Raw genomic sequence first — 24,040 nt, forward strand, 5'->3', positions numbered from 1 at the left:
GCTCTCAACATTGCTGGGTGCAACTGGTGAACTGCTTCTACTGAAATGATGTCACTTGTTGGTGTCTGCACCAATTCAACATTGCTGGGTGCTACTGATGGACTGCTTCTACTGAATGGTGTCACTTGTTGGTGTCTGCACCTACTCAACATTGCTGGGTGCAACTGATGGACTGCTTCTACTGAAATGATGTCACTTGTTGGTGTCTGCACCTGCTCTCAACATTGCTGGGTGCAACTGGTGAACTGCTTCTACTGAAATGATGTCACTTGTTGGTGTCTGCACCAATTCAACATTGCTGGGTGCCACTGATGAACTGCTTCTACTGAATTAATGTGACTTGTTGCTGGGTGTACCTGCTAAACTTTACTGGGTGCAACTGATGAACTGCTTCTACTGAACTAATGTGACTTGTTGCTGGGTGTACCTGCTAAACTTTACTGGGTGCCACTGATGGACTGTTTCTACTGAAAAGATGTTACCTGTTGGTGTCTTTTTTTTGTATAAACTAATCATTGAAAACATTTTATGTGAACATTTGTATAAACTGATTTTTTTGTATATTGTGTAAACTATTATGTAAAGCCACATGCATGAAAAGAAGTTGTATTGCTTACTGTATTTCATAGGTTAGTGAAGGTCAGTGCAAAGCCAAAATTTTTAACTAATTATGTGATATTTAGGTATTAATATTATCTTTTATTTTTGTCTGTATTTTTGTGGACGAATTTGGTGGTATTTTCACCACCAATGCTGGCAAAAATACCATCAAATTCTGGCCTGTGGAGGAGGGGCATATGAAAGGTGGCTACACTGTGCCACTGCGCCAGAGAGTGCGCCAAAGAGTACTATTAAGCCGCCTCCACAGTGCGTGTTTAGAGTTCGTGGCAGTCTGTGGTTGTCGAGAGTTCATGGGAGAGTGTGTGTTAAGAGCTCGTGGTTGTCGTGAAGTTGGAGTAAGATGTTGTAGTAAAGTGTTGCTCCTTGTTTTATGCAGTTATTTGATGGGAAAGATAGCAGATGTTATTGTAATGAGTGCATTTCGTCAATATATATGAAGGTAAAATTTATAATGTTTTTTTTTATTAATTGTCTATCTGAAATAATGTGTCACTACAGGTTCAGTCAACAAAGCATCTGGCTTGTGTTCTTGGATTAGAGTGGAATTCTGGTTTTCTTGCGTAATTATAGTTTTCTAATTTTCTTTTGTTACGTCTGTATAGTTGGTATTTAAAAATTCTTGTCTTGTTGGAAAAGAACCGTGCCAGATGCATACGTTGAGTCACACTCCCACATACAGAACAGTTACATTTGTGCTTGGATTTTGTAGGTTTTTTAGTTGCTGGGGACTTAATTAATTAACTGTGTTTACGAAAATTTTCTTACATTGTTCCTTGCAGTCAGATAGCGTAATAATTCTAGTCAGGGCCAACCGTTTACGAGACATGCGTAATCGGACAGACAGTTACTAAAAATAAAAGTATTTTCAATAAATAAAATTAATTAAGCCCCCATGCAGCATTCGCGTTTGTCTGCATCATGTCAATATCCGATAAGTCTACCTGCCCCTCGTCGTGTGTGCGCACCACATTATTTCGTTGTAAGTCGCCGTCCACCTTTGACACCTCGGTGCTTCCGACCGGCGAGATCTGAGCGTCAGTTGCTGGCAAATCCGGACGGGGGGTATCCAAACGTACTTCATGCTGCAATAGGGCCCCAGTAGCAGTACTGTCGTCCTCTGTAGTAGATGTGGTGGTCGGGGGTTGACGGAATACCGCGGAATACCTCACGGGCAGTTGCGACATAGTGGATTGCACTTTCGCCTCACCTACTGGTATTTGCGGCACGCGTCTTTGGGGACAATCAGTGCGGACATGTCCGGGAGAACCACATGCTGCGCAAGTCCTCGGTTGACCATCATACATAACTATTGCTCTGTACCCGCAGACATTGATATACGATGGTATATGCTTTTGTAAATCAATTTTCACTTGGCGAATACCATTCAACACCGGAAATTTATGCATAGTAGACCACTTTTCCGCGACATTAGAGAGAACTGTACCGTAAGGTTTGAGCACAGAGTTAATTTGTTCGGCTGTAATTTCAAATGGCAGTTCGAAAATGCGAACGGTCCTAAAACCTAAACCAGCCTGAGTAACTTGCACATCTCCGATAGTACCGTCCGAATGTTTAAATTTCAGGGTCCCTCCACAAGCTTCAACAATGTTATCACACGTGACAGCATTTTTCAACTTAAGATAAACTGTACTACTACAGATCGACAAGTGAATTCCAATAAGATCGGCCATATTCAGTTTCAAAGAGTCTTCTATAAAGTTCTCTACTTCAAAAGATGTCGGTCGAACTAAAGACTGGTCAAACATCAACTTCAATGTGTCTCTTCGTGGTGGTTGTGCCATTACGAATTTCTAACCATGAATCGTTGTTACAGGGAAACAAGTACGCTAAGCGGCGTAACACTCACCACAACAGTCACGGCCAGCGGCGGCGAGAACGTAAACACAGCGCGTCCGCACAGCTCGCTCGCCGAAACCCACCCAACTGTCCCAACTGAGCTATTTCGGCTGACATTGAACGTTGCTGTTTGCATGTGTTCGTTCAGCTCTGCCTCGTTGCCAATTTCACAGTCACCTTCGTCTGATAAGACACAGGGACGATGAAAGGCGAGCAGCCGATGCAGTGAAGTCCCACACACATTTCTTCTGCTTCCATCATCGTAACAAGCAAACATGTCGACTCGACTCGTGTAATATTCACTTCGCTGACTTCACGTGACGCCGCGCTGACGCTAGAAAACCCGTGCTATGTCGATGTCAGGGGCAACTCGTGTGCAGAGAACGAGACACAAGAAGGAGTGAGCCTCTCCACCGTATGAGAGGCAGTATCTAGCAGATACACACGGTAAAACATTCGACTTGCGTTAGCTCGTAAATTGCTACACGTCATCGTCTGCAAGCTAAAAAGGACACATCTGCACTGCCCAGTGAGGCGACACTTGTACTAACACCCGGTGGGCGGCTGTGAGACGGGGAGATGAGCTGCGGCTTCTGGGCGCGACTGTAACGCTGCGCCCTGGATCAAATAACTGGTGACCCACGTGTTTAGTAGTGACGCAACTGCTAGGATGCACCTGAACGTCCATCTTTTGAGAGAGAGAAAATTTTCGCAGTCGGCAGGACTCGAACCTACGCTCCCAGAGGGAATCTGATTTCAAGTCAGACGCCTTAACCACTCGGCCACGACTGCCGGTGGCACAAGCGACTCCCGACAAGTGAAACCGCCATCTTTAGAAGCAATCTGATGGCAGAAAGCGGCGTGGCCTCACTCTTTCCTGTAGGGTTTCCATTAGCCGTTACGAAAGTGTATTAATTTTCGCCCAGACAGGGACTTGAACCCAGGACCCTTTGGTTGAAAACCTAACGCTCTACCGACTCAGCTATGCGGGCCCACGCACGAGCATTATCGTACAGCTGCGTGGCGAGCGAGTGATTCGCATGTTGTAATTACTGGCTTATGGCTTCCCACTGACGCACCGCTGACGCTGGTTTTCTGTCGTCTTAAAACGATGGACATACCTCCAAGCAGCTGCGAGATCTTAAGAAAAGAAACGCTGCACCACTGCCTTCGCCGCACTCGAATGATTCAATTGCGATTCTTAAAAAGAATTGAATGTTCGCTCTGTCCAACACTTTCGAGCACATCTGTGTACTCACGATCTCAGCGACGGCTTTCTGCAGTCCCAGCGTCAGTGCGAGGTGAACTGATGGCCACAGTAAGCAGCGGTCGTCGCGAAACTCAGTAGTCTTAAACGGAAACTTTCGTCTTGTTGAGAATGGCGTCACTGGTTTGCACCCGCATTCGCCCACGCATGTCACATGTGTGCGAAAATTTTTGCTCCTCTTTACGCAAAATCGCACGCAGCCGGTAGGATTCGAACCTACGCTCCCAGAGGGAATCTGATTTCGAGTCAGACGCCTTAACCACTCGGCCACGACTGCCGGTACCGCGGTCTTGTCCCGACACATGCAAATGCTACCGTTTGAAGCACTGTGGTGTCAGAAAACGGCGTAGCTGCATTATTTTCCGTAGCGTTTCCACCGCTACCAGACGAATCGCTACCAAAGTTTTAAAATTTCCGCCCGGACAGGGACTTGAACCCTGGACCCTTAGGTTAAAAGCCTAATGCTCTACCGACTGAGCTATCCGGGCTCGCACGACGCTGTGAAACCTCCCACGATGCACAACTATACATTGACTCATGTCCTTTACTGTTGTGCAATCGTTGCATGGGGCCGTTACTAATAAAACGTCGCCTAAATGCTGTCTGCAAACTTATCGCGCTAAGCTCGTAACACACTATCGAAGACTGCTGGCACTCGATGCAACAACAAATTGCACCAGTTGTTACGTCTCATACGTTGGAGCAGAGAATTGACGTGTTTTGTCGACACTCACTGGGCAATTGGAAAATTCGCAAGCATCTCGAATGCAATGTTCCCCACGTTTTCGCTCATTTCACGGTTCCGTTGAAGACGTTCTTCACCACCTGACACAGAAAAAGGAACGCAGTCGGTAGGGCTTTTTTGATTCTTTTGCTTCAAAGGGAGTTAGTTTTCTAGTGAGTTCCTCTTATGGCATGCACTAGACAACCAGAACTGCTACAGCAGAGAGTCATTTTTGTTGTCAGCTGTAGTTGCATTATCACCAACGCAGAGCAATTCCATTGGCGTCGCATCAAAACGAATACCTGCCGAAACCCGGGATCGAACCAGGGACCTTTAGATCTTCAGTCTAACGCTCTCCCAACTTTTTTTTTTTTTTTTTTCCAGCACGCTTCCACTGCGCCACTTTTTTTTCTTTTTTTTTCCCTTAACCACTTTTTTTTTTAACGCCTTAACCACTTTTTTTTTTCCTTTTTTTTCGCTCTGCCACTTTTTTTTTTATTTTTATAGTCGAATGCTCAACGACTTTTTTTCTTTTTTTCCTGGACCCTTAGTTGAAAAGCCTAATGCTATACCGACTATTTTTTTTTTTTTTTTTTTTTTTTTTGCCCGCCGTAACCTTCTCATGTTAGTAGTGTGCGCGGGACTATATTTTATTATATGTTTTTTTATTTTTTTATGTTTTTTATTTTTTTATATTATGTTGTTTATTTTTTTACCTTTTTTTTCCTTTATTGTTCCTTATTTTTTTAATTAAAGCTTGGTTAGTTCGAGCGCCATTGGGTAGTTGGCAAAAAGTATTTTATATCTGGGGTTACTGACAAGTTGTGTCGCTTTACTTACACTGTAGATTCTGAAATCATCATACGTATCGTCTTTTCGTTTAGTCATAATATAATCTATTGTATGGCCTGCCAACCAGGTCCACATATTCCGTTTCGACGGGGGGAAAAGGTCGTTATCAGGCTGCAGTATCATCTCGGGTGTTATTGCCGTGATCGTAGTTCTCCCGACCAGCGCCAGTTGCCGCCGACACCATTCCCATATCTTTTTATTTTCCCCACAGATACATCTGTGCTGCAGTGTATCTATGAGGTCGCAGTCGCTGCACTTCTCGGTGGTTGCCAACTTGATTCTGTGGAGCTTTTCATTAGTAGAAATTGTTTCGTTCACTACCTTGTACCACGTGGATCTGATTCCCGTATCCAGGACCGTATTAGTTATGTTCTTCCAGACCTTGGACCACCGTATATGTGGGTGCTTGATTTCCATTCTGTTCTTTCGACCATTGTCGTTCAGATACTTATACAGCTCTGCTGTTGTTTTGTCGCGTAAGACAGTGGTCTGCCGCCGAAGGTAACTCATGTCAAGAAAAAACCTCCTGATGTGATTGAATGTGGGCGGTATGGAGTCCAAGCGGACAGGGGCCTCTAAACTAATGGGCCTGTGTGACTCGATGACAGCTCTGAGTACACTGTGTGGGTATTCGTGATAAATTTGGAGAGTTCTATGTATCAGAAGTGCTCGACATTTAGCGTCAACATCGACCACACCAAGGCCCCCATGACTGGGGGGGGGGGAGTGTCGTCACATTGATTCCCACTTTGAAGATATCACCTCGCCAGAGGTACCAACCGACAGCTGCCATCACCCGACTGGCTATTTTATCAATTATAGGTAGTATTTGGCCCACATACCAAATTTTCGATAAGATTTTTGTGTTTACAAAATGTACCCTTTGTAGTAAATTTTGTACTCTACTATTATTCTGTTGCAGGCACGCTCTCGTCATGTTGAGAATGTCCCTCCAAGCCGCCGCTGTCGTTTTCAGAGGGCAACTGGACATTTTGAGACCGAGAAGTTTCAGATTGTCGGTTCGCTCATATTCGTCAGTCCCGTGGAAAGGGAACCCATTCCCCAAAGGCAGCAATTTTGTTTTACGTCTGTTGAGTTTCGAACCGGACGCTTGTTCATAGTCCTGAACGATAGACTGCACGTCACGAAGGTCATGTGCAGAAGTAAGCTCTACCCCCACATCATCCGCATATGCAATGCAAGTAATGGTGCTGCCATATGTATTTATTCCTGGGAGCTGTTGATTGATCCTCCTAATGAGTGGCTCTATCGCAATGACAAAAAGCGTCATTGACAAGGGACAGCCCTGGCGGATAGACTTCTCTATAGGAATTGAGTGCGTAAGATGTCCATTAACGTTGATCTTTGACGTGGCCCGTTCAAAAGATTTTTAATCATCTGGACGAATTGTTCTCCAAATCCAAGATGGGTCATCAACGGAAAAAGGTAATGGTGTCGGATCCTGTCAAAGGCTTTATTAAGATCGAGTGCTAAAATTGCCGCTTCCAGACCTGTAGTTGCGCAGTAGCTGATGATCTCTCTGTAGTCAGTCAGACTCTTAATGATCGTGCGCCCAGGAACCGCCGCCGTCTGACTAGGGTGTATTATTTTAGGAAGGACTCGTTTGATCCTGGCTGCCATGACGCGGGCTACTATCTTGTAGTCCGTGTTAAGTAAACAAATGGGGCGGAATTTATTCATGTCGTTACAGGGGTATTCTTTAGGGATGAGAACGATGATGCCGTCGTTGAAGCCTTCAGGTATATTTTGCCCTTCTTTAATTTCATTACATATTTCGACAAAACACCTTTCTAGCAAATACCAAAACTGTTTATAAAATTCCACCGGTAGCCCATCCGCACCAGGAGATTTATTTCCCTGCGCCTTTTGGAGCGCTGATTTGAGTTCTTGTGGGGTTATGTCCGCCAACAACAGGTCTACATCTGGTGGGTCCAGTCTTTCAGGTAGGCTACTTTGCATACGTATCACAGACTCGTCGTCCGCGGGTTCCAAGGCATAGAGCTTAGTGTAGTATTCTGCTACACATGTCTTGATGCCGCCTTGATCATTCACCTGGTTACCGTCCTCTGTTCGGAGACTATAGATCATTTTACGCTGTGCGCGACGCTTCTCTGCCCCAAGATGATATACCGAGGGTATTTCCCCCGCCGTGCTATGATGGTCCCTGGAGCGGATCATAATACCTTCCATTCGTTTCCTCTTCAATGCCGTTAATTGCGCCTTGACTTTTTTAATTCGTAAAAAGGTGTCTGCTGTTGGACAATTGCTTTCATATAATTCCCGAAGGCAGCGGAAGTAAAATTCGAACATACTCTGTTGGTCGCGGTTTCGTTCATAACAGTACGTTTTTAAGCAACGGATGAGTTGAGGTTTCGCACATTTGTACCACCAGCATAAGGTACTGGGGAAGTTCCGTCGTCGCCTGCTGCAGGTGCCCCACACGACTTCCATTCGTGTTCGCAAATCATCTTCTTGAAGAACAGCGACGTTGAGTTTCCACATGTTTCTGCCACGAAAGATGTTCTGTCGAGGCATTTTCAGGAGACAGTGATAGGCGAGATGGTCAGAAAAGTACACTGGCCACATTTCAGGCCCTCCGACATTTGCACGTAAACACTGTGTGACATAAATTCTATCAAGTCGACTGGACGACGTAGAAGTGTGGAACGTGAAGCAGGGGCGGTCTCCATTAATGAGCTCCCACGTGTCAGTCAATCGCAACTCTCGTACGAGGCGGCCCAACTCCGCACTTTTATTAAAAGTCGGATGTTGATCTTTCCGCTTAAGCACGCAATTAAAGTCACCGGCTAAAACCATTCCCTCTCTAGCTCCTCTGATCAAATACAATAGGTCTTCGTCGTAAAAACGAGACCGTTGCTCTCGATTTTGGTGTCCGGAGGGGGCATAGATATTTACGAATCGAATCCCATTTATTGAACAAGATATTCCTCGGCCGTTTTCCAGCCGTTCAAAGTCAGATGCTTCTATTCCATCCTTTAATAAGATGGCGGTGCCAGATGCGCTACGTAACGTTGTGTTTAAGAATACTGCATAACCTGCAATATTGATCCGGAACCCACTAGCAACCTCTTGTAACATAGCAATATCAACGTCAGCGCTATAGAGGTAATCCCGGAGACTATCGACCTTCTGTATCGACGTGATTTTATTTATGTTCAGTGTGGCGATTTTATAAGTTTGCAGATGTGCCATGTAAGGGAAGACGATCCTTTTTGGTGGGGATGTTTCGTTGTGTTTAATAGATTTACTGATTTAAGTATTTATCATGTCCCTTTGTCAACGCTTACTGCAAATCGTATCATTATCAAGCATCACCAGTTGGCTAGCATGTTGGTGGACCACCACTCCCTGACGTCCGGAAGTTAACATTTTGGGGTGTCTGAATCCCGTACGTTGTACGCCCATCCTTTATCTGTAGTGCACGAATTAGTAAAATTCCGAGTCCTCATCATCCTGCTCCCGCGTGAACCGATCGCCTCCGTGTTCCTCGCCGTCGGTCTTTCCCTCCATCGTAGTAGCTGTGGGTGCATGTCCGCGGCCCTCGACATCGTCTTCCATCTCCTGGGCCCAGTCCAGCATGGAATCGTCTGTGCGTGTACGTTTCTTCTCCTCGACCATGTCCAATGATTGTTTATCCTTCTTCTTTGGAGGGCGTGTTCCCGAACCTGTAGAGCCAGATGCGTCCAGAATGTCCGGCGCACGGTCTGGCACGTCCTCCTTCCGTGATTTCTTAAGCGTCTTCGGGCTCTGTGGGCGGTGTTCCGACGACATTTCGTGCATTATATGATAAAACTGCGTCGCCTTTTCTCTCAACGGTGGTGCACATGTTGCCGCCCCTGCATGAGCAATTCTGCGCTTTTTGGTGTCCTGGGACAGCATCGCTGAGGCATTCGCGTTTGTCTGCATCATGTCAATATCCGATAAGTCTACCTGCCCCTCGTCGTGTGTGCGCACCACATTATTTCGTTGTAAGTCGCCGTCCACCTTTGACACCTCGGTGCTTCCGACCGGCGAGATCTGAGCGTCAGTTGCTGGCAAATCCGGACGGGGGGTATCCAAACGTACTTCATGCTGCAATAGGGCCCCAGTAGCAGTACTGTCGTCCTCTGTAGTAGATGTGGTGGTCGGGGGTTGACGGAGTACCGCGGAATACCTCACGGGCAGTTGCGACATAGTGGATTGCACTTTCGCCTCACCTACTGGTATTTGCGGCACGCGTCTTTGGGGACAATCAGTGCGGACATGTCCGGGAGAACCACATGCTGCGCAAGTCCTCGGTTGACCATCATACATAACTATTGCTCTGTACCCGCAGACATTGATATACGATGGTATATGCTTTTGTAAATCAATTTTCACTTGGCGAATACCATTCAACACCGGAAATTTATGCATAGTAGACCACTTTTCCGCGACATTAGAGAGAACTGTACCGTAAGGTTTGAGCACAGAGTTAATTTGTTCGGCTGTAATTTCAAATGGCAGTTCGAAAATGCGAACGGTCCTAAGACCTAAACCAGCCTGAGTAACTTGCACATCTCCGATAGTACCGTCCGAATGTTTAAATTTCAGGGTCCCTCCACAAGCTTCAACAATGTTATCACACGTGACAGCATTTTTCAACTTAAGATAAACTGTACTACTACAGATCGACAAGTGAATTCCAATAAGATCGTCCATATTCAGTTTCAAAGAGTCTTCTATAAAGTTCTCTACTTCAAAAGATGTCGGTCGAACTAAAGACTGGTCAAACATCAACTTCAATGTGTCTCTTCGTGGTGGTTGTGCCATTACGAATTTCTAACCATGAATCGTTGTTACAGGGAAACAAGTACGCTAAGCGGCGTAACACTCACCACAACAGTCACGGCCAGCGGCGGCGAGAACGTAAACACAGCGCGTCCGCACAGCTCGCTCGCCGAAACCCACCCAACTGTCCCAACTGAGCTATTTCGGCTGACATTGAACGTTGCTGTTTGCATGTGTTCGTTCAGCTCTGCCTCGTTGCCAATTTCACAGTCACCTTCGTCTGATAAGACACAGGGACGCTGAAAGGCGAGCAGCCGATGCAGTGAAGTCCCACACACATTTCTTCTGCTTCCATCATCGTAACAAGCAAACATGTCGACTCGACTCGTGTAATATTCACTTCGCTGACTTCACGTGACGCCGCGCTGACGCTAGAAAACCCGTGCTATATCGAGGCCAGGGGCAACTCGTGTGCAGAGAACGAGACACAAGGAGTGAGCCTCTCCACCGTATGAGAGGCAGTATCTAGCAGATACACACGGTAAAACATTCGACTTGCGTTAGCTCGTAAATTGCTACACGTCATCGTCTGCAAGCTAAAAAGGACACATCTGCACTGCCCAGTGAGGCGACACTTGTACTAACACCCGGTGGGCGGCTGTGAGACGGGGAGATGAGCTGCGGCTTCTGGGCGCGACTGTAACGCTGCGCCCTGGATCAAATAACTGGTGACCCACGTGTTTAGTAGTGACGCAACTGCTAGGATGCACCTGAACGTCCATCTTTTGAGAGAGAGAAAATTTTCGCAGTCGGCAGGACTCGAACCTACGCTCCCAGAGGGAATCTGATTTCAAGTCAGACGCCTTAACCACTCGGCCACGACTGCCGGTGGCACAAGCGACTCCCGACAAGTGAAACCGCCATCTTTAGAAGCAATCTGATGGCAGAAAGCGGCGTGGCCTCACTCTTTCCTGTAGGGTTTCCATTAGCCGTTACGAAAGTGTATTAATTTTCGCCCAGACAGGGACTTGAACCCAGGACCCTTTGGTTGAAAACCTAACGCTCTACCGACTCAGCTATGCGGGCCCACGCACGAGCATTATCGTACAGCTGCGTGGCGAGCGAGTGATTCGCATGTTGTAATTACTGGCTTATGGCTTCCCACTGACGCACCGCTGACGCTGGTTTTCTGTCGTCTTAAAACGATGGACATACCTCCAAGCAGCTGCGAGATCTTAAGAAAAGAAACGCTGCACCACTGCCTTCGCCGCACTCGAATGATTCAATTGCGATTCTTAAAAAGAATTGAATGTTCGCTCTGTCCAACACTTTCGAGCACATCTGTGTACTCACGATCTCAGCGACGGCCTTCTGCAGTCCCAGCGTCAGTGCGAGGTGAACTGATGGCCACAGTAAGCAGCGGTCGTCGCGAAACTCAGTAGTCTTAAACGGAAACTTTCGTCTTGTTGAGAATGGCGTCACTGGTTTGCACCCGCATTCGCCCACGCATGTCACATGTGTGCGAAAATTTTTGCTCCTCTTTACGCAAAATCGCACGCAGCCGGTAGGATTCGAACCTACGCTCCCAGAGGGAATCTGATTTCGAGTCAGACGCCTTAACCACTCGGCCACGACTGCCGGTAGCGCGGTCTTGTCCCGACACATGCAAATGCTACCGTTTGAAGCACTGTGGTGTCAGAAAACGGCGTAGCTGCATTATTTTCCGTAGCGTTTCCACCGCTACCAGACGAATCGCTACCAAAGTTTTAAAATTTCCGCCCGGACAGGGACTTGAACCCTGGACCCTTAGGTTAAAAGCCTAATGCTCTACCGACTTTTTTTTTTTTTTTTTTTAAACTTGGGCGCCCTAAAGGTCCACGAAATCTTCAGTCCTGGCGTAGAGAAGAAACATACATAAAGGCGGCAAATCCAGAAACAGTATAAAAGAAAATGGCTCTCACAGGTGACCTTAGCCAACACCCTCTCTTTCAAATGTCAGGCGAAGCATATTTGCAAAATCATCACGGAGGCCTGGCAATCGCAAGCGCTGCCAGTAAGCAGTAAGCATGTACTGCAGAAACGCTAGGTGTCCATCCTCTTCATGACAACTGATGACAAAATGTACGAAATGACCAATCAACCACATGACGGTATTGAGCTTCGTTCGTGGAAAAAAGGAAGAATCGGGCCGGACGATGATGTCAATATTATAAGCGGCTTCAGCAGACCTAGTGACAAAAGCAAGTTGTTTCCTGAGCCAACGCCAATTAGCAAGGTGCCCACAGCAGGTGAATCGATGTTCAAGGGTATCCAGGAGACCACACCGAGTACAGGTGTCCGTGTCAGAAAGACCAATACGGTGCAGTCGTACATTGGTGGAAACCAAATTATTTATTACCCTATACCACGTGGACGCCACGGCCATAGAGTGGATCGGCAGACTAACATTCTTCCAGACGTTCCTCCAGGACACGGATGGAGACGCCAGTTCTATTGGATTGGGACCGGCCAGCCCCTCCCAGCGGGCAACCAAGCCCTTGGTCGTTGGCACCGGTCGCCGCAAGAAGACTTCACCGAGGTAACTCACCGCAATGTAAAATTCCCGGATGTGTTTCAACTTAAAATTGAGGCGTCCGACATCGACAGGTGGAGCAAGGCTCGCCGGACGCACAACAGTAAAAAGCCTGGATGTAATTGAAGTCACTTCTTGCGTAACAATTAGAGTCGTTCGGCGGACGTACAAAGCAGACGCCTTGCGAGTAATGTCAGAGAGGCCCAAGCCTCCGGAGACACGCGGTTTCGTCATAACCTCGTAACGTAACTTGAATAGATGGCCCTTCCATATAAACCTGCTAGACAATTGGCGCAACCTTTTCGCCACCATCATGGGGAGTGGGAACAGCTGAGCAACATAATAAGCTTTACATAGAACGTAGGTGTCTAAAATTCTGACTTTTTGCAAAATGGTAGCAGAGCGCTGCTCATGGACCAGCAGAGCCCCCTGTATCTTCTCGGTGACAGATTTCCAATTGAGAGCCGCCATTTTTAGAGGACACCGATCAATGATAATCCCCAAGGACGTATGGCGATCGACAAAAGTGGCCCAAGGGACATCAGCATCGCGAAATCCTCGAATATCAAGGAGCTTACATTTACCCTGATTGAGACGCGCTCCAGAGACACGACAGTATGCATCAACTGCCCCTTTCAACAACGGGATATCATCACGTTGACGGAGGAGAACAACGACATCATCCGCATATGCCTTAACAGAGAGCTTCCCACCAGAGAAGGACGTACCCTGAAGCTTGAGAGCAATAGTCCGAAGCAGCGGTTCCAGGGACAATACGAATAAAGACATAGAGAGCGGACTACCCTGAGGTACCCCGCGGCGGATAGCAATGGGCGGCGTCAGCTGCCCATTGACTGACACCCGAGCTGTTATTCCCCTATACAAATTGCCAAGAACACCACGTGATGAAGCGTTAAAACCTATTGTACCTAAAACACGATCTAAAAACGCATGACTGACGTGATCAAAAGCCTTATAAAAATCAAGGAAGGCAAAGGCACAATGTACGTTTGTAACCGCCGCAATCGAGACAACATCCCGATATTCGGCTACTGGTGTCAGAATAGATCGATCATGAAAACAACATTGATGTGCACCAATCACACCCCGAAGCAGAGAAGAGAATCGGCTATTGATCGCTCTAGCAGCTGTCTTGTAGTCAAAGTTCAGCAATGTGAGCGGACGAAGATTGGCAGCAGATAAACGACCAGAGGACTTCGGAATTAAAACAATTTTCCCTACTTTAAAATCGGCAGGCACATCCATCCCCCTGACTATCTCATTTAAAATCTGCGTAAAAATGCCACCCAAAAGAGGCCAAAAACGGAGATAAAATTCTTTAGGCAGGCCGTCTGGACCCGGCGATTTACTGGACGGAGAGCGAGCAATAAAATCGAAAACATCATCTACCTGGAATTCCCGGAGAAATTCGCCGTTCGCTTCAGGCGTGATCGTCGCAGTTAGATCCCCAAGGACGTCATCCGAAAGAGACTCACCAGAATCATCGGCAGAATAGAGACTAGCGTAATACTGATGGAGAGCACGAACCATTTCCTCCTGTGCAATAAGCTGCCGTCCATCATCCACCATAAGAGAAGAGATGAAGGAGCGACGACGACGAGTCTGATGCCGTAGCAGGTGGTACAAGGATGTCAGTTCACCTTCAACAAGAGAGTGAGGTTTCGACTTAACTCGCAGACCATCCATCTGTCGTCGTTTAAGGCTCAAGAGCTTGGCTTTAATACGACGAACATCATGGATCCGCAGAGGAGAGGTACCCGCCGCGTAATATAGTTCACGCAGGACAGAGTAGTAATATTCATACGTGTTCTTAAAATCACGCGCCCTTGCAGCACAGTAAAAAATCAAAGTCTGACGAATCTTGGGCTTGGCAAACGCAGTCCACCAAACCAGCAAGGAGGGGTATCGCGGGACAGAGCGAAGACATCGCTCCCACACGCCACTTATAACATCATCCATAGCACTGCCGGCAAGGTGAGAAACATTTAACATCCACTGGGAACGATAAAGTTTTGCGGGTTGGTGACTAAGATTTACAGTTGCAGTAAAAGCACAATGGTCAGAAAAACTAGTAGGAATAACATCGACAGAAAGAATTTTATCACACAAAAAATCAGATAAATAGAATCTGTCGAGTCTACTGCATGAGGACGCGGTAAAAAACGTATATTTCACCAGGGTTGGATATTTGTGTTCCCAAACATCACGCAGATGCATCGTACAAACTAAGTCATGTAAATCACGGCAATAATTAAAATTGGGGGATTGGTCTTCAGGGCGTAAAACACAATTAAAATCGCCTCCGAGCAGGAGACTCCGAGGACTCTGGCGCAAAAAGATAAATAAGCTCTTCTTTATAAAAGCGCGACCGAGCCACAGTGTGACCCGAACCAGAGGGGGCATACAAAACAACGAGGCGGAGATCAAAAAGACGACAACCAATCCCACGGCCAGAGTCAAGGAATTCAATGTCAGTAATAGGAATGCCCTCTCGAAAGAAAAGAGCAGTTCCTGTTGAATATTCCGGCGCGACATTAAAAACAGTTTGAAATCCAGGTAGAGAGAGATCAGAAAACAACACTTCCTGCAAAAACACTACGTCCGCACAGGCGTCGTAAATAAACTGCCGCAAAGAGGCAATGCGAACGTCGGACTCAATACGGTTAACATTTAAGGTAAGAAAGGTGTATGCTTGAACCATAGAGAGAAAAGCGAGAAAACAAATCACCTACACCGACGCACCAGCGTCACAGTCCATAGCAGGGGTGACAGAGGCATCCGAGGGAGGGGGACTGCTACCCCGTTCCGCGGATCCCTTACGTTTCGGTTTTTTACGAACAGCATTAACGTTCGGCTGAACGCGTAACTTGCGTCGGCTGACGGGCAAGGAAGCTTCAGCCGCCGGTGACGTAGGAGGGTCAAGTTCTGTATCCGACACCACCCGCGCCGGTCCACATGCAGGATCCGGGGTCGCGGGGGAAACATCCGACAAAACGGAATGGTCAACACCTGCACTAGCTTCCGGCAAACATGGACTGCACGGAGGCGAAACGTGAGCAGGAAGGTCCGAGGCCGCAAAGTTGGAAGGAAGCGGAGCAGCTCCGCCGGCAGAGGTATGGGGCAGCGAAGCAGGAAGTTGTCGCGGCTCCACTTGTTGTGACATCGAAGTCGGTTGGGAAGACGGCGCCAACAGGCCCGACCGACGACCCGACTCGAGAGAAGCTGCGTCGGAGGCCGGAGGGGCGCCAGCAGCCGCCACCGGAACCGCTACCTCAGGAGGGCAGGGAGCAGCTACAGTACACAGTGGCTCGGAGGATGCCGGTCGCTCGGACTGGGGAATCTCAGGGAGATCCTCATCCGTACTATTTCCATCGTGTGGGCGACGCCTCTTATTATTCAAAAGTGGCACACCCACCTGAGGGACAGACGGAACAACATCAGATTTAGCACGCAAAGGAGGAAATTCTGTGTCAGGGGTGCGCAAAACCTGTGGCGGGGCGCTACTACCATTGGACTGTGCTACACCAAGAGCAGAACCACCTGCAACGAGGTCGGCGACCGTTAACTTGCGACGCTGTTCGAGAGAATTTTTTAAAACAAAAGCTCTCCGCGGACAGTCGGTACGCACGTGACCACTTTCATTGCACAAAAAACAGGTGCCAACCTGACCACTATATGTTACATGGACACGATATCCACCGATCTGCAGGTGAGATGGAATATTCTGCTTAACGTGCATTTCGACTGAACGAATACCACTGTAACATTGCAGGCGATGTTGGCTTGACCAGCGTTCAAGGCGAATGCTCTTTACATCACCATACTTCTGTAGACCCTCCTTAAGATAGACATTATCCACCTCCAGTGGAAGGTTGTAAACACGAACACTGGTGTACGTAATGGAAGCATTGGAAAGCAGCACGGTACTTACAGAATCATCCCGATGCCGAAAGAGAACTTGATGACCGTATTTAGAAAGAATTTTATCAACCTGAAGTGGGTCCATAAACTTAACAAAGAAACCATACAGTTCGATATCAAAATAAGCAGTGTGCACCTGATCCGAATGAACACCAAAGGTATCTACCAACCAATCATGAATCTCAAGAGAACTAGGTTGCACATGGCGGGTTGACTTGTCAAAAGCAAAACTAACTGTAGCCTGACGAGGAATAACCTGGGACGACATTTTCAAAATATGCGGTCGAAACCGCTACACAAAAAACACTGAAATAAGGACAGAAAAAAAACACAAGGTACGAAACAACGACGGAGAAACACTCACAGAAGTTGCAACACAACACGTAAACAAAAACGATAGTCCACTATACGTAACGCTACGGCGGAGCGGAAGACTAGGCACGTCCACACTGCACGGCGTCTAAAGCGGAACTGAACACGCTGAGCTATCCGGGCTCGCACGACGCTGTGAAACCTCCCACGATGCACAACTATACATTGACTCATGTCCTTTACTGTTGTGCAATCGTTGCATGGGGCCGTTACTAATAAAACGTCGCCTAAATGCTGTCTGCAAACTTATCGCGCTAAGCTCGTAACACACTATCGAAGACTGCTGGCACACGATGCAACAACAAATTGCACCAGTTGTTACGTCTCATACGTTGGAGCAGAGAATTGACGTGTTTTGTCGACACTCACTGGGCAATTGGAAAATTCGCAAGCATTTCGAATGCAATGTTTCCCACGTTTTCGCTCATTTCACGGTTCCGTTGAAGACGTTCTTCACCACCTGACACAGAAAAAGGAACGCAGTCGGTAGGGCTTTTTTGATTCTTTTGCTTCAAAGGGAGTTAGTTTTCTAGTGAGTTCCTCTTATGGCATGCACTAGACAACCAGAACTGCTACAGCAGAGAGTCATTTTTGTTGTCAGCTGTAGTTGCATTATCATCAACGCAGAGCAATTCCATTGGCGTCGCATCAAAACGAATACCTGCCGAAACCCGGAATCGAACCAGCGACCTTTAGATCTTCAGTCTAACGCTCTCCCAACTGAGCTATTTCGGCTGACATTGAACGTTGCTGTTTGCATGTGTTCGTTCAGCTCTGCCTCGTTGCCAATTTCACAGTCACCTTCGTCTGATAAGACACAGGGACGCTGAAAGGCGAGCAGCCGATGCAGTGAAGTCCCACACACATTTCTTCTGCTTCCATCATCGTAACAAGCAAACATGTCGACTCGACTCGTGTAATATTCACTTCGCTGACTTCACGTGACGCCGCGCTGACGCTAGAAAACCCGTGCTATATCGATGCCAGGGGCAACTCGTGTGCGGAGAACGGGACACAAGAAGGAGTGAGCCTCTCCACCGTATGAGAGGCAGTATCTAGCAGATACACACGGTAAAACATTCGACTTGCGTTAGCTCGTAAATTGCTACACGTCATCGTCTGCAAGCTAAAAAGGACACATCTGCACTGCCCAGTGAGGCGACACTTGTACTAACACCCGGTGGGCGGCTGTGAGACGAGGAGATGAGCTGCGGCTTCTGGGCGCGACTGTAACGCTGCGCCCTGGATCAAATAACTGGTGACCCACGTGTTTAGTAGTGACGCAACTGCTAGGATGCACCTGAACGTCCATCTTTTGAGAGAGAGAAAATTTTCGCAGTCGGCAGGACTCGAACCTACGCTCACAGAGGGAATCTGATTTCGAGTCAGACGCCTTAACCACTCGGCCACGACTGCCGGTAGCGCGGTGTTGTCCCGACACATGCAAATGCTACCGTTTGAAGCACTGTGGTGTCTGAGAACGGCGTAGCTGCATTATTTTCCGTAGCGTTTCCACCGCTACCAGACGAATCGCTACCAAAGTATTAAAATTTCCGCCCGGACAGGGACTTGAACCCTGGACCCTTAGGTTAAAAGCCTAATGCTCTACCGACTGAGCTATCTTTTTTTTTTTTTTGCAACGCCTTAACCACTTTTTTTTTAAATCAGGGCCTTTGACCGCTATTTTTATTTTTTATGCCTTAACCACTTTTGTTTTTTTATTTTTAGCCAGGTATCCTTGCTACTTTTTCTTCATTAGTATTTTTTTGTTTTTTTTGCTCACTGATTTACTTCGTCAACGGAGACTGTGTTGGAAATACTCTCTAAGTCTGTGTGTGTGATACCTTAGCTGCTTTTCTGTTAGTTTTTTTTTGTATTCTTTTAATTTTTTGTAAAGTTTGTAAAATTATTGATTCTTCTTTTATTATGTCCAATGTCGAAAGCAGGATGCATATCCCTTTTTGTTTAACATCAAATCTAATTTTTTTTTAAAATACGGGTCTGAATCCATTAGACAAGAAAACTTCTTCGACTTCACAGTAATACATGTTGAGTCTGGTTGTTCACTCGTAAGCGCATGTGAGGTAAAAAATAAATGAATAAATAAATAAAAATAAATAAAAATTAAAAAAAATAAAAAAGAATGAAAAAATAAAAGTTCAAGAAGTAAGGTAAATGATGTACCCTCTTTGTAGAACCAAGGCGATATTTGCCTCAGTAACGAGATAAAGTACCTCACCTGTGAAGATCGTTGTCAGTGTGTGTCTGAGATCAATTTGAACATGACTGACGCTGAGACTGGAACTCGTCACAGTTGTCTGCTTGGTAGGGACAGATGAGAGGGGCTGCTGCATCATCAACAGACTAACCGATCCCTTGTTTTTCAAAAACAATGTCCAACATATTGCCAAAGATTTTTTCAAATTTCCCGTTTGTTTTATTCTCCAATAAGCAGTATGCATGTATGCCAAAAATTCGACTAGGTTGTCGCCGTCCCGTCTGGTGATCGTATAATGCACGTAATTTGCCAATATCCACATCATTGTAGTATTCTTAGCCATAGGATAGTAGTCCTTATCTGGGTTCGTGATGATAGTGGTCGAGATACTCGCTGGCGAGCTTCTCGATAATAGTGCGAGTTTTTCCCTCACCCATCGCCAGTTGTTTAAATGTCCGCAGCATGTGAAACGATGAAGCGAAGTGTCGATTAAACCACACTTAACACATTTGTCAGAGGGATGTAAGCCTATTCTGTGTAATTTGTCATTAGTGGCAATGGTATCGATCACCACCTGGTACCAAGTTGATGCAACATCCCATGTATGAATCTTAATAGGGTCTTCCAGTTACAAGATGGATTTTTTACCTCAATTGTATTACATTTACGCATCTTAGTCCATTTCTGCATGACTTCATTCGTTGTCAAATGTGGGTTTCGTAAGATGCTTTCGCCTACATAACTTGTTTCAATGAAATATTCTCGTACATGTTTCAGCTGGAAGTTTATTTTGCTGATGTCGACGGGCGGGTGCATGTTTCCGGGGCGAACGACGTGGAACAGACTTGCAGTTATGTTTGGGACGTGACTGTATACTAGGCGCGAATTTCGTTTCAGAAAATGGGCGGTGGCTTTTTTATGGATATCAGCGAGCCCTAACCCGCCGTCGGGTCGTGATTTCGTTAGCGTGGCACTGTCGAGTTTAAAAATATTCCCTTTCCACAAGAATCTGCTAGCTATTTGCAACATTTTTCTGGCCTGAACTTTAGGTATGGGAAATACTTGTGCCAAGTAGTATGCTTTGGAGAAAGTAGATATATTGACAATCTTGATCCTTTCAATCAAGTTCGCAGAGCGCCAGTTATTTTCAACAATGAGACCATGCATGCTGTTCGTAACTGCTTTCCAGTTTTTCGCCGCCATTTTAAGAGGACATTTGTCGACGATGATACCTAGTGACTTAGGATTGTCCAGTTTTTGGGCCCAGGGTATGGATACATGTTCAAGACTTCTCAAGTTAACCAGTTTGCATTTACCTTCATTGAGTTTAGCTCCAGACACCTTACTGTAGTTGTCTATTTCCGTTTTAATCGTCTTTACGTCGTTTACACAACGAATAACTGCTGTGACATCATCGGCATAGGCACGCACTGCAAAACGAGCTCTTGATATAGATAGACCTGGTAATGTGGACTCCAGTTTTCTGAGGACAGGTTCCAGAGAAAAGGCAAAGAGCAACATCGAGAGAGGACTTCCCTGTGGGACCCCTCTCTTAAGTGTGATCGGTATTGTCGACTGGCCGTTAACACACAATCGGGTTGTAATGTCTGTGATGACATTGCGGAGTAAGGTTACTGCTATGTTATCTAATCCAATACTTTCCATGATCTGGAGTATGTAACGGTGACTCACACGATCAAAAGCCTTAGAAAGGTCGACAAACAGTAGGGCACAGTTGATGTTGGTCGCCGCTGTGATCGAAATTACGTCCCTGATTTCAGCTATTGTCGTCGTTACGCTTCTGTCAGGGATGCAAGACTGATGATTTTTGATGACATGCCGGGCTATCAAGATCAATCTACTGTTTATCGCTCTGGCAATAGTCTTATAATCAAAATTTAACAGCACGATAGGCCGGAAGTTATCAATTTGCCTGTGGCCTCGTTGTTTCGGCATGAGCACTGTTCTACCTTCTTTCAACTCGTCCGGTATTCTGTGGCCTCGAAATACTTCATTAATAATTTCCGTAAGGGTGGGTCCAATGACATGCCAAAATTTGTGATAGAATTCTTTGGGGAGACCATCTGGACCAGGGGATTTGTTTACAGGGTAACCGACAATTAAGTCGAAGACATCGGAAACTGCGAAATCGGCAAGAAATTCATTGTTGTCTTCTGCTGTTAAGTTACTGCCCAGAGTCTGAAGGAAATCAGACGTCAGATTTTCATCAAGTGGATCGTCTGAGTATAATTCACTATAATAGCGATAAAAAGCCTGAACAATGTCCTTTTGGTGCACGAGGTGATCACCGTCTGGGGTAGCTAGTTCGTCAATGAAGGTCCGCACACGATTGGAACGGTGTTTGATGAGATGGTATAAGGAAGTCATTTCTCTATCACTAACAGATTTGGTCTTAGCTTTAATTTTTAGGCCATCTAATTGCCTTCGCTTAATGCTTAACAGCTTCGCTTTGACTCTCTGGATTTGCGCAGCGTAAACGTTGGAGTCATGAGATTTGTCATATATTTCCCTTAAAACGGTATAATAAAATTCTGTTGTCCTCTTGTTATCCGTCGCTTTCTGATAGCAGTAAGAGATCAGACATTGTCGCAGTTTTCTTTTAGCTGTGTGTGTCCACCACTCTAGTTTAGTTCTGTGCTTGTTAATGGAGCGGAGACAAAAATTCCATGTTGCACAAATGGCATCTTCAAGCTCCAGGTCTTGAAGATGAGAAGTGTTAAGCATCCAATGCCCTTTGAACCTTTTTGTTGGTTGCTTGTCGAGATTTAAGGTGACAGCATAGGCACAATGATCAGAGATGGGAGCTGGAATAATTTCAGTATCAAGAACACGGTTGCCGATGTGAGACGATATATAGATTCGGTCAAGTCGACTACTTGAAGTCGGGGTAAAAAAAGTAAATTTAACCAGGGTAGGATGCAGAATTTCCCACGTATCTTTCAGCCGAACCTTGGTGACGAGCTCGCGAAGTTCATGACAGTAATTAAAGTGTGGCCTCTGATCCTTCTGATGTACCACGCAGTTAAAATCACCACCTAGGACAATGTTAACGGGGTCCTTCCGAAGCAAATAAATGACTTCATCTTTAAAATAGGCACTTCTCGCTGTCTTGTAACTGCTGCCGGAGGGTGCGTACACATTGACAACTGTGACATCAAAGATTTTGCAGCTAATACCGCGACCAGAGTCAAGTTTTTCGACTTCTGTGACGGGGATACCATTACGGACTAGCATGGCCGTGCCTGTATAAAGTTCGTGAGCTACATTTTCAGTGGATTGGAAACCAGGAATATCAAGATTTTTGACTGCCACCTCCTGTAGTAGAATGATGTCTGCTTCAGATTCGTAAACGAATTGCTGCAGCAGTGCTACTTTAAGGTCGGATTGCAGTTTGTTAATATTTATGGTTAACAGTTTATAGGCTTGAGACATGTCTACATTAACTTAGACATTGAGGACTGTCAGTGTGGCATACGAACTACATCACAGAAAATATTGAAAAAACCATCCGGAACAAAACAGAAAAACAACCTATAGAGGCCTTCCGTCCTAACGCAACGTCACTATGCCGTAAACAAGTATCCATTAATCGTTACTACTGTGGGGGTGGATCTCTCCGACTCCTGTGGTTTGACTGCAGTCAAGTTCCTCACGCACTACTTCGTACCTTATATTCTTCTGTTTCAAATCGGATTTCCCTTGGTGCGACTGTTGTGATGGCGATGGATGGCGAGAAGCCGAAAGATTAGGCTGCGGTTTGAGTTTGCGTCGTACCGTGGGTTGAGATGCCGATAGTGTTGTCGAGTCATCGGCCTTCTGTGTTGCTGTTTCCGTCCGACCGACACTCGTGAGCTGTTGTTTGGCAACAGCTTTCTCCTGTTTGTTTCCACCTGAGACTTGTTGTCGTAGTTTGTTGTGGGGCCGATGTTTACCCGCCACTTCCTCAAGTTGATCGCGTTGAGGCGGCTGTTGTGCATCGCCGGTGACACTCAAAGTTGTTGTCAGTTGCAGTTGGTCGGTAGGATCCTCTGTTTCCACATCCGATTTGTTGGTGGCAGGTGGTACTGCAGGGTCGATCTGCATACAATCTGCTTCTACTAAATCTCTGTCAGCTGAAGGTCGTGGTTTTCTGATTGTGGGAGAGGTGCGAGATAATTCATCTTCTGAATGATCATCGCTTTGCTCCAGTGGCCGTTTTTTATTCTGTAAATCACTGTCAGGGGGAACAGATTCGAGATTCGTCAAGGCTACGATAGGTGGAAAATCAGTGACACTGCAGGGAATGTCAGGTGAAATTTCCTTAGCAACATCATCTTCAGGTTGGACAGGTGTACCGTTTGCCATAACTTCACTGAGTGTCAATTTGCGTCGCTGCATGAGGTTAGTTTTTAAGACAAACACACGGCGGGGACAATCCTGGCGAAAATGACCTGACTCATTACAGACATGACATGTAGGGACTTGTCCAGTATAAATAATGTGAGCCTTGTGACCTTCAACGGAGATATGTGACGGGATGTTAGTCTTAACTTCCATTTCAACCGACCTTATTCCATTAAAGCACTGGAGTTTATAATGCTGCGACCAGCGTTCATTAATGATTTCTTTAACATCCCCATATTGAGACAGAGCAACCTTAATGCTTTCGTTTTCAAAATCAATTGGTAAATTAAGAACTCGAACAGTCCGATATGAAGTATCGGCCCTTTTGATAGAAACCATACTCTTAGTGCCGTCCCTATGGAGAAACTCGACTTGGTTGCCAAACTTATCGCGAATTTTATCAACCATTAACGGATTGAA

The 24,040-nt window shown here is 46.2% G+C and overlaps 8 non-coding genes across 8 annotated transcripts; all 8 read right to left on the reverse strand.

Moving 5' to 3' along the window:
- Positions 1-3,188: 3,188 nt before the first annotated feature.
- Positions 3,189-3,270, reverse strand: Trnas-uga. The gene has a single exon. It is a non-coding gene; the product is annotated as a tRNA-Ser (tRNA).
- Positions 3,271-3,940: 670 nt separating this feature from the next.
- Positions 3,941-4,022, reverse strand: Trnas-cga. Its single transcript has one exon. It is a non-coding gene; the product is annotated as a tRNA-Ser (tRNA).
- Positions 4,023-4,160: 138 nt separating this feature from the next.
- Trnak-uuu lies at positions 4,161-4,233 on the reverse strand. The gene has a single exon. It is a non-coding gene; the product is annotated as a tRNA-Lys (tRNA).
- A 6,683-nt stretch (positions 4,234-10,916) lies between these two features.
- Positions 10,917-10,998, reverse strand: Trnas-uga. Its single transcript has one exon. It is a non-coding gene; the product is annotated as a tRNA-Ser (tRNA).
- Positions 10,999-11,668: 670 nt separating this feature from the next.
- Positions 11,669-11,750, reverse strand: Trnas-cga. Its single transcript has one exon. It is a non-coding gene; the product is annotated as a tRNA-Ser (tRNA).
- Positions 11,751-17,660: 5,910 nt separating this feature from the next.
- Positions 17,661-17,733, reverse strand: Trnaf-gaa. The gene has a single exon. It is a non-coding gene; the product is annotated as a tRNA-Phe (tRNA).
- Positions 17,734-18,332: 599 nt separating this feature from the next.
- Positions 18,333-18,414, reverse strand: Trnas-cga. The gene has a single exon. It is a non-coding gene; the product is annotated as a tRNA-Ser (tRNA).
- Positions 18,415-18,543: 129 nt separating this feature from the next.
- On the reverse strand, positions 18,544-18,625 carry Trnak-uuu. The gene has a single exon. It is a non-coding gene; the product is annotated as a tRNA-Lys (tRNA).
- Between the last annotated feature and the right edge of the window lie 5,415 nt (positions 18,626-24,040).

The sequence above is a fragment of the Schistocerca piceifrons genome, chromosome 3, assembly GCF_021461385.2.
Source record: "Schistocerca piceifrons isolate TAMUIC-IGC-003096 chromosome 3, iqSchPice1.1, whole genome shotgun sequence".
Taxonomy (NCBI): Eukaryota; Metazoa; Arthropoda; class Insecta; order Orthoptera; family Acrididae; genus Schistocerca; species Schistocerca piceifrons.